The sequence below is a fragment of the Schistocerca nitens genome, chromosome 9 (assembly GCF_023898315.1).
Source record: "Schistocerca nitens isolate TAMUIC-IGC-003100 chromosome 9, iqSchNite1.1, whole genome shotgun sequence".
Lineage (NCBI taxonomy): Eukaryota > Metazoa > Arthropoda > Insecta > Orthoptera > Acrididae > Schistocerca > Schistocerca nitens.
In genome coordinates, this window is record NC_064622.1 from 402,149,193 (window position 1) to 402,158,582 (window position 9,390).

Below are 9,390 nucleotides of genomic sequence, written 5' to 3' on the forward strand. Positions count from 1 at the left end.
GTCTTACTGTCTCATTCGCTAGGGACTGGACACTAACTTTGGTGCCACTAACAGCCTTTACATACGATCAGAATTTCTTTGGGTTTTGTGAAATATCATTTGACAATGTTTTACTACGGTAGTCATTGAAGCCAACACGCATTGCTCTCCTGGTAGTAAACGCGTTTTATTCAACGTTTATTTATCTATAGCCGTACGCTATGTTTTACACCTATTATGCGCTAATATACACGATGTGATCAAAAGAATCCGGACACACGACTGAAAATGACTTAAAAGTTCGTGGCGCCCTCCATCGGTATTGCTGGAATTCAGTATGGTGTTGGCCCAACCTTAGCCTTGATGACAGCTTCCACTTTCGCACGCATACGTTCAATCAGGTGCCGGAAGGTTTTTTGGGGAATGGCAGCCCATTCTTCACGGAGTGCTGAACTGAGGAGAGGTATCGATGTCGGCGGTGAGACCTGGGACGAAGTCGGCGTTCCGAAACATCCCAAAGGTGTTCTATAGGATTTAGGTCAGGACTCTGTGCAGGCCAGTCCATTACAGGGGTGTTATTGTCGTGCAACCACTCCGCCACAGGCCGTGCATTATGAACAGTTGCTCGATCGTGTTGAAAGATGCAGTCGCCATCCCCGTATTGCTCTTCAACAGTGGGAAGCATGGAGGTGCTTAAAACATCACTGTAGGCCTATGCTGTGATAGTGCCACGCGAAACAAGGGGTGTAGGCCCCCTCCATGAAAAACATGACCACGCCATAACACCACCGCCTCCGAATTTTACTGTTGGCACCACACACTGGGCAGCCATTATAGCGAAGGTATGAGCCGCAAATGCGGAAATCCATTGATCTAATCGGTTTTGACACAGGACACATTGTTGTGGCGCTGCGGCTGGAAAAGAGAACCTTTGAAACGGCGAAGCTGGTCGCCTGTTGCCGTACTATTGTTGTGAGCACCTATGGAAAGTGATGGAAGGATTGTAAAATAATGAGTAGACCGTATGTTATTTTGAACGACCACGTTTCATCACAAAACGTATAGGTCGGAGGATCCACCACTGTGCAACCCGGATAGGCAGCGATCTGTGGTAGATCTGACGACAGAATACAATGCTGCTGTAGGCACAAGTGTTTCAGAGCAGACGGTTCAAAGGCCACTGCTGAATATGGAGCTCAACATCACACGACCCCTACGTGTTCCTGTGTTGAACCAACTGCATCGTCAATTACGAGTGCAGTGAATACAGTATCAGTGAATTTGAGAGATTGCAGGGCACTCTCACTTCTGATTTGGTGTTATGCGGCTTCATGTTCTTAGGGAATATGATCTTTATTTCAGTTTGACTTTATACATCATGATGAAGTGGTGGGCAGTAGTTAATGCTCTTGCTTGCGTGCTCTAGGAAAGGAGTAACGGTAAGCTTTACCTGCTTTCAAAGGAATAGGGCGCCGATTTAAAACGACTGCAGTGAAAGTACGGCGACGGTGGGCCGAGGGTAGCGCGTTTTTTCTGCGGAACCTGGGTGGAAACATTTCCAGACGGCCGAGTTCTGTGGTCTCGTTGTGCAGACACGTTGGTTGGCGCCAGTTGGCCGGCCTCTACGTCCAGGTAGAATGACTAGCACTGACAAGTCGCCGCTGTAGTGGCCAGCGCATTGTAGACCGGCAATGAAGCAGAGGATGGGGCGTTGTTAGGCAGGAAGCCGACGGGACATCTGTGTGCGTCACTGGCGTCCAAACGGCCAGACTCTGTTACAGAACATATTTTTGAAAGCACTGGGCTTTTAGCGAGTTTATGGCCGTTCTTTGGAATCTTCGAAATGGGCGCAACAGGAGAGGTAACAAGCTTTTTATAGAGGGCTGTGGTTCCATCCCGGTCATGTTGTTAGCAAATGTCATGGTGTAAACATGTGGGAAAGAGGCTGCAAAGCTGAATCTTTTTTCCTTTTCTCCCAATTAACTCTAAAGTCTCTGATGGTCAAATCGGTGTATGCAGAGCAAAGGGCGCTCTCCGAGCCTCGAATGCCATGTTCCAGCTCGTGATTGGCTTGCGCTAAAGTGGGGGAAGTCTAAGATGGAAATGGGTTTTTGCTACCGAGATGAGGAGGAAAGCGGACAGAAAGAGAAGATCACTCTTGTACTGGTGCTTCGCTAGTAAAGAACTACAGGTCTCTACTTAAACGGTGAGACTTGTGTCCTTTGCAAGCTTGCCACTTAGAGCCCGTGGCAGTCACCTTCTGAACCGTTAGATGCGTGGATATACTTACTTGTCTTGAGTCGGCCGTCTAAACATTTTCACATATTCCGTCACGCATAGTCGTGGCACGGAGTCAAATTGGTTTGGCAGACCAGCTAACGGGTCCACCTGCACACTGAAATCCACCGGGGTTTCAGAGGCTCATAGGAAAGTACGTGCGTTCCGAATTAACCGAACACGAGACCGCATACTTGCATTTTTCGGGCGCGTGCGATTAATAACAGATTGCAGCCGTCCATGACTTCAGTCGCCGAACGCATCGTGGTGTGCCGCCCTAACCAGCAGGAGGGTAAGGTATTCGCTGCTACGGCGTAGGGCTCCAATATATGTTTCTCAGCGCCCTGTTCTTTCGAACCACATTTTTCCTTTTAAAATAGTAGAATACGGATGCTTGATGGTGGCATAGTTTTTGTGCCATACCCCGGATTCACGTATATGAAGTCAGATGAAGCGATTAGTGTTCCGGTTAGTGTCGTGTGTCGATCCCCAGCTGATCACTTTGTCCACCATGACCCCATGTTAGTGAAATCGTTTGTCACATAAAAATGTTTGTGTGGCGTTTCTTTAGTCATTTTGTTTTGTCTTGTGATGTTCAGGATGTCATTTAGATCACATCTTCTCCCTGAGTTATGATTAACAGTACCTTCCCATTTTATTATTAAAGTCTGGATTTGAAACGTAAGTAGAAGGCTTTCAAATTTCCACCGTGGTTCAACAGAAACGTGTTGCCTGTCGAATGAATCGCATTTCTTGTTAAACCAGGTCGATGGTTGGGTCATTCATCCGGGCGAGTGGCTGGACGAAACATGCACTGGGCCCCAAATGGAAGCCGGTGAGAGCACAATTATGCTGTGCGGTAATTGACTTGGGCTTCCATGTCTCCCCCTACGACGATTACATCTTCCAACAGGATAACTGTTCATGTTGCAAGTTCAGAATCGAGCTGCAGTGGTTTTAGGAGCGTTATAGTGAATTCATATTGATATCTTGGCCAGTAAACTTGCTTGATCTCTAGCCATTGGAAAACATATCGGGCGTCAGTTGCGTTCACGTAAACCACAATCCCGTAGTTTGCGGGAATTACTTGACCTGCGCGCAGACATCTGGTGTCGCATACTTCTGGAATACTGTCAAGGAATTGTAGAATCCATACCGACCAGAATCACTGCTGTATTGTGTTTGCATAGTGGTACAACACGCTATTAAACAAGTGGTCATAAAGTTTTGGCTCATCGGTGTATATTGCTGTATGCCTTTCTTTTCCTAAACCTATTTTTTTTTCCTTCTTTCGAAAGTAAAATTAAGTATTTGTTCTGTGACTCAAGGTTTCTTCGCAGCTACAACTTGTAGCCTACCCATGTTTGTCTGGCGAACTTCTTTTTTTCCCCGTTTTACAGATTTCCACTCCTCTTCAAATGAACTGCGCACAGTTTTGTACCTCAGTATTCACAGCCTCTGATAGCTTTGAACGCGCATCATTATTCATCAATACTCAAATATCTCACTTCACGGTAGGTTGATTTTTTCCTGTTGATTTTTTAAAGTCCAGTCCTCTTTTCACCATTACTAAATTGTTACCTGAGCCGATATATCTGCTAGTCGATGCGTGTTACAGTCCAATATAAGCAGTCCGACATTAATTAAAGTCGCTCATTACAGAGAAGGCAACTGGACCTGATGGGTACGTACAGCGTTCTACGTAGAAAATGAGAAAGAACTTACCCCTCTTACCGCAGCAGTCTGTCGTAGGCCGCTGGAAGAACGTAAGTGTACTAAGTGATAGAAAAAATGTGCAGGTCACTCCCGTTTTCACGTGCAACTACAGAAGCACATCACTGTCAGTCTATTGTTAAATTTTGAAACACGCTTGAACCTCGCGGATGATGACTTTTCTGCAGGCCAGAAATCTCCTCTGTAGAAATGAATATGGATTCGCAAATAACCATCGCTCTGTCCGTCCACGAGACACAGAAGCAGTAGATACATTTGCCCACTTTGATGCCGCACTACTGACTAATCAACAAAATACGATCGAACGGAATATTAGGCCAGCATTGTGACTGAACTCTACAACTCACTAACACAAGCTGGCGTTACGGACGGGTAGAGGCTTTTCAGTAACGAAGGGCTCAACGCTTCAGCTAAAGTATTGTGTCAAGCTTGTGTGCTCACAGCGGGAAAAATTAAAATACTTTGTGAAACAATGTCACAGGTTTTTCAGATAAGGTACTACAAATGAAATTCGTAATGCGCAAGAAAATTAACCTCCGTCAAAGAGCGTGCAAGCAGAGCGCAACAGAAAAGTTGAAGTGGTAAATCGGAATGGCTGTAATACACAACAGCGTCACGAAGAATGAAAGTAGTGTAAAGACTGAAAGAGTTGTTGACGTAAGCGGCTGGAACTGAAGAGGTCTACACTTCGGATAGTAGATTTCTGTGTGAAATATTCCAGAAATATACCAGCACTCAAATTTAAAATGTTTACCCCTGGTGGGACTCGAACCCACAATCCCCGGTTTAGGAGACCGATGCCTTATCCATTAGGCCACAGGGGCTCGAGGTAGTTTCGGACCAGTGAACCCGTTATCTACCGCGTTACCCTGGCGTAATCGACAGCCTGACGTAATCGACAGAGCAGTCACCCGAACACGTTAGTGAGCACGCCTCCCCTACCGCCAGCGGGGATCTGTTGCTGGTGAATAATTCGCCGTCTCTATCAGAAACAGCTGGAATGTCAACGGACTGTTAGAAGAGCACCGGGATGAACCACGTTGTATCCTGCTTGTTATCCATCTTCTTTTGCTGCAATTATTTGTTTTCGGCAAGAAGTTTCCGTCGGGAAATGATACTACAAAAATGATACGTGCTTCTTACATGATGTCAGGGAAACCGTTACATAGCTCACCAAGAGTGCTGCTTAAGCAGTTACAGAATAATAGCTATTAAAACTTCGGTTGTACAGCTAAGAAAATGGAGAGCGGAAGGAAGCTCAGTGTTTAACATTCCATCATTAGTGATGGGGCATAGTATGGAATTGAGGATGGACGGGGAGTGAGAAAGTTCATGTCCTTTCCGGACACCATCCTTAGTGAAAACACGAAAAATGTAAACATGGATGACTGGACGAGGATCTGAATCTCAAGTGACACAACAATTCAAGCGCGGCTAGCCAAGTGCCGATCACTTTCATGAACGCTCGTGCAAGATCATATAACGTAGAAAGTGGTCGCAGTTAACTAAAATCAGTTTTATATTCCTATGGAGTATTAACCCACTAAAACTTGAAAGGATACAGTACCGCCCGACATTGAAAATAGGTACAACATACTTCATTATTTTTGTCAGAACAACACATTTTTTTTGTAAAATAACTCAATTTCAATTAATACAGCGAAGCCGGATACCAGAATTTATTTATTTAATTGATCACATGTGCACTCCCACAAAGTAAATCCCTACATCCAGTTTGGTGAGATCTGTGAAATGAGTGAATGTATGGTCGTCTGCTAACCGCAGATAGTGAATGTGAATATATCATCATCTTTGAGACGATCCTTTGGCCATCTTTGGTGGGACCAAAGAGGTGAAATTTACCTGAGCTTTGAGCACCTGAAATGTGGCTGACCAATACGGTAGCAGGGTGCTCCCCCACTTCGACAGAGGTGTGAGAGGACCTAGAGAACGGCCATGTTTCAGCACTCTGCCGTTAGATCTTGTGCTGTGAAGACCTGTTTTAGTTGTGCTCCGTAATGACAAAAGAGTGGGGCATGGTATGCATGTGGAATATTTAAGAGTAGTTTGAAATAATAATTTCTCTATTTCAGGAACTTTTGTGGGGAGAATTAAATGTCAGGCAGTTAATATTAATGGGATTGTAGTAATCTTCGGAAGTGACCAACTGTCACAATGAAACCACGTGTAGCAATAAGTTGAAATACTTCTGTGTGCTTAAGTTAAGCTGAATTACTAGCGTATGTACAATAAGTTGAAATACTTAAGAAATAGCGTGTGTACCATAAGTTAAAATATTTAAGAAATGGCGTGTGCAGGACGTGAAATTAGAGACGAGTACTTCCACGTGATGAGTTCCGTGAGAGTCTCAATCTTTGTATGAGACAAAGGATAAAGAGAAGTACTCGTCCATGGTAATCAGTTGAGGACTCGCGTGTGTGATGAATACGTTCTTAATATTACTTTGCGTGATATGGTTCCGTGTGACGCTAAATTCAAAATCTGAGAGAGAAGCAAGGTGAGTCGGCCGTCTATCCAGCAACGCCACTTGGCTTGCATTGCACAGAAAGACGTGCAAATATCTCCAGAGTTCACAGTAGGAAAGTAGAATTACAAAGTGGGGCAGTGTCGTGTGAAACTGGGATAAATACTAATTGAAGTGGGAAAGCTGAAAGTGATAATGTTGTGACTATTTAGTGTTTTGTATTTCATGTCGTAATGTGGTGTATGTCATGTAATTTGGGTATGTGTGGTTTGCATGGGAGAGTAGCAAGGTAGTTTCGAAAGATTAGTGGGTTATGCTTGTTCCTTCTGTACTGCTCGGTCTGGAGGATAGTTTCGTGATGATGATTGTGAGAGTCGAAGTGTGAGAAATAATAAAAGATCCACCATCCTATCCAGAAAGTGCACTGTAGCGTTAAATAATTACGAGACCATAATATAGAGATTCACCAACGTAAAGCCATGCCCACTGGGCGGAATTTCTCATGTGTTATTGTTGTAGGTTATAGAATTTGTGTGTTTAGGTTAGAGAATTTATCGGAATAAATAAGATAGTGAAAAGAAAAAGATTGGTGGACTTTTCCTTCGAATTGTATGTTGTCATAATGTCCCGAATTTATAATGTGTGCGCCATTCATATTCAGTGCGGTGGCCACGTGTTGACAAAAGCCGTTAAATAAAAAATAGAAAGAAAATGTGGTATTGCCAGTGCGTAGTGTACAGTCAGAGTTCTGTAAATTACTGATAGTCAGATGCGTGTTTCCGTTGCGTATTAATCATATAGGAGGATAACTTGTAACTTAATTGTGAGTACGAGAGTTCCCGTTACTCGATAAATAAGAATGAATCCACTCGCTTGGCAGACCACTCATCTTGCAGGCCTGACTGCTTGATGCCACAGTATGAGCAAGACATGTGGGTGCCTCTCAAACTAACATTTTATTCCGATGACTGCCAGTATATGCAGAGTCCTCCTTCAGAGAAAATCCAGAGTGTAAAGACGCACTCATAACGAAATTCCTTAGATACTGCAGAATAGTATACCGGAATCAGATCTACACTACTGGCCATTAAAATTGCTACACCACGAAGATGACGTGCTACAGACGCGAAATTTAACCGACAGGAAGATGATGCTGTGATATGCAAATGATCAGCTTTTCAGAGCACTCACATAAGGTTGGCGCCGGTGGCGACACCTACAACGTGCTAGCATGAGGAAAGTTTACAACCGATTTCTCATACACAAACAGCAGTTGACCGGCGTTGCCTGGTGAAACGTTGTTGTGATGCCTCGTGTAATGCGTACCATCACGTTTCCGCCTTTGATGAAGGTCGGATTGTAGCCTATCGCGATTGCGGTTTATCGTATCGTGACATTGCTGATCGCGTTGGTCGAGATCCAATGACTGTTAGCAGAATATGGAAGCGGTGGGTTCAGGAGGGTAATATGGAACGCAGTGCTGGATCCCAACGGCCTCGTATCACTAGCAGTCGAGATGACAGGCATCTTATCCGCATGACTGTAACGGATCGTGCAGCCACGTGTCGATCCCTGAGTCAACCGATGGGGACGTTTGCAAGACAACAACCATCTGCACGAACAGTTCGACAACGTTTGCAGCAGCATGGACTATCTGCTCGGAGACCATGGCTGCGGTTACCCTTGACGCTACATCACAGACAGGAGTGCCTGCGATGGTGTACTCAACGACGAACCTGGGTGCACGAATGGCAAAACCTCATTTTTTCGGATGAATCCAGGTTCTGTTTCTGTTTACAGCATCATGATAGTCGCACCCGTGTTTGGCGACATCGCGGTGAACGCACACTGGAAGCGTGTATTCGTCATCGCCATCCTGGCGTATCACCCGGCGTGATGGTATGGGGTGCCATTGGTTACACGTCTCGGTCACCTCTTGTTCGCATTGACGGCACTTTGAACAGTGGACGTTACATTTCAGATGTGTTACGACCCGTGGCTCTACCCTTCATTCGATCTATTCGAAACACTACATTTCAGCAGGATAATGCACGACCGCATGTTGTAGGTCATGCACGGGCCTTTCTGGATACAGAAAATGCTCGACTGCTGCTCTGGCCAGCACATTCTGCAGATCTCTCACCAATTGAAAACGTCTGGTCAATGGTGTCCGAGCAACTGGCTCGTCACCATAAGCCAACCACTACTCTTGATGAACTGTGGTATCGTGTTGAAGCTGCATGGGCAGCTGTACCTGTACACGCCATCCAAGCTCTGTTTGACTCAATGGCCAGGCGTATCAAGGCCGTTATTACGGCCAGAGGTGGTTGTTCTGGGTACTGGTTTCTCAGGATCTATGCACACAAATGGCGTGAAAATGTAATCACATGTCAGTTCTAGTATAATATATTTGTCCAATGAATACCCGTTTATTATCTGCATTCCTTCTTGGCGTAGCAATTTTGATGGCCAGTAGTGTATGAGTGTTCTATGGTATAATCACCACGAGAGAACTTACGAGTTTCTCCAAAACTAAAGAGAGTCTGTTGAAAATTTGAACGCGGCTTGATACAGAAAAATTATCCTTTGCGTCAGTTGGCGACTAGGCGGGATTAGAAACCACTGAGGAACTTAGGTATTATCTTTTTCTATGTCCCTCAAGGTAGAACATAGCTGCTGCCCTTGCCCAGTGAAATTTGCACTGTGAATTTTCTCTCAGTGTTCTTGGGAACTACCTGCTCATTAAGGGACAGCCTATCTGCACCCTGATAGTGCTCTTCGACTGGAAACCCCCCGTGTGTCCACAATGAGGATCTTTGTCACCCTGTCCGATCCATCATGTTTAGAAGTCATATAGAGAGGAGCGCGCATGTAGCGTATGGAGTGGAAGAAGAAGAAGAAGCAGCTAATGTACA

The 9,390-nt window shown here is 44.9% G+C and overlaps 1 non-coding gene across 1 annotated transcript; it reads right to left on the reverse strand.

Moving 5' to 3' along the window:
• Positions 1–4,741: 4,741 nt before the first annotated feature.
• Trnar-ccu (transfer RNA arginine (anticodon CCU)) lies at positions 4,742–4,814 on the reverse strand. Its single transcript has one exon. It is a non-coding gene; the product is annotated as a tRNA-Arg (tRNA).
• Positions 4,815–9,390: the final 4,576 nt, after the last annotated feature.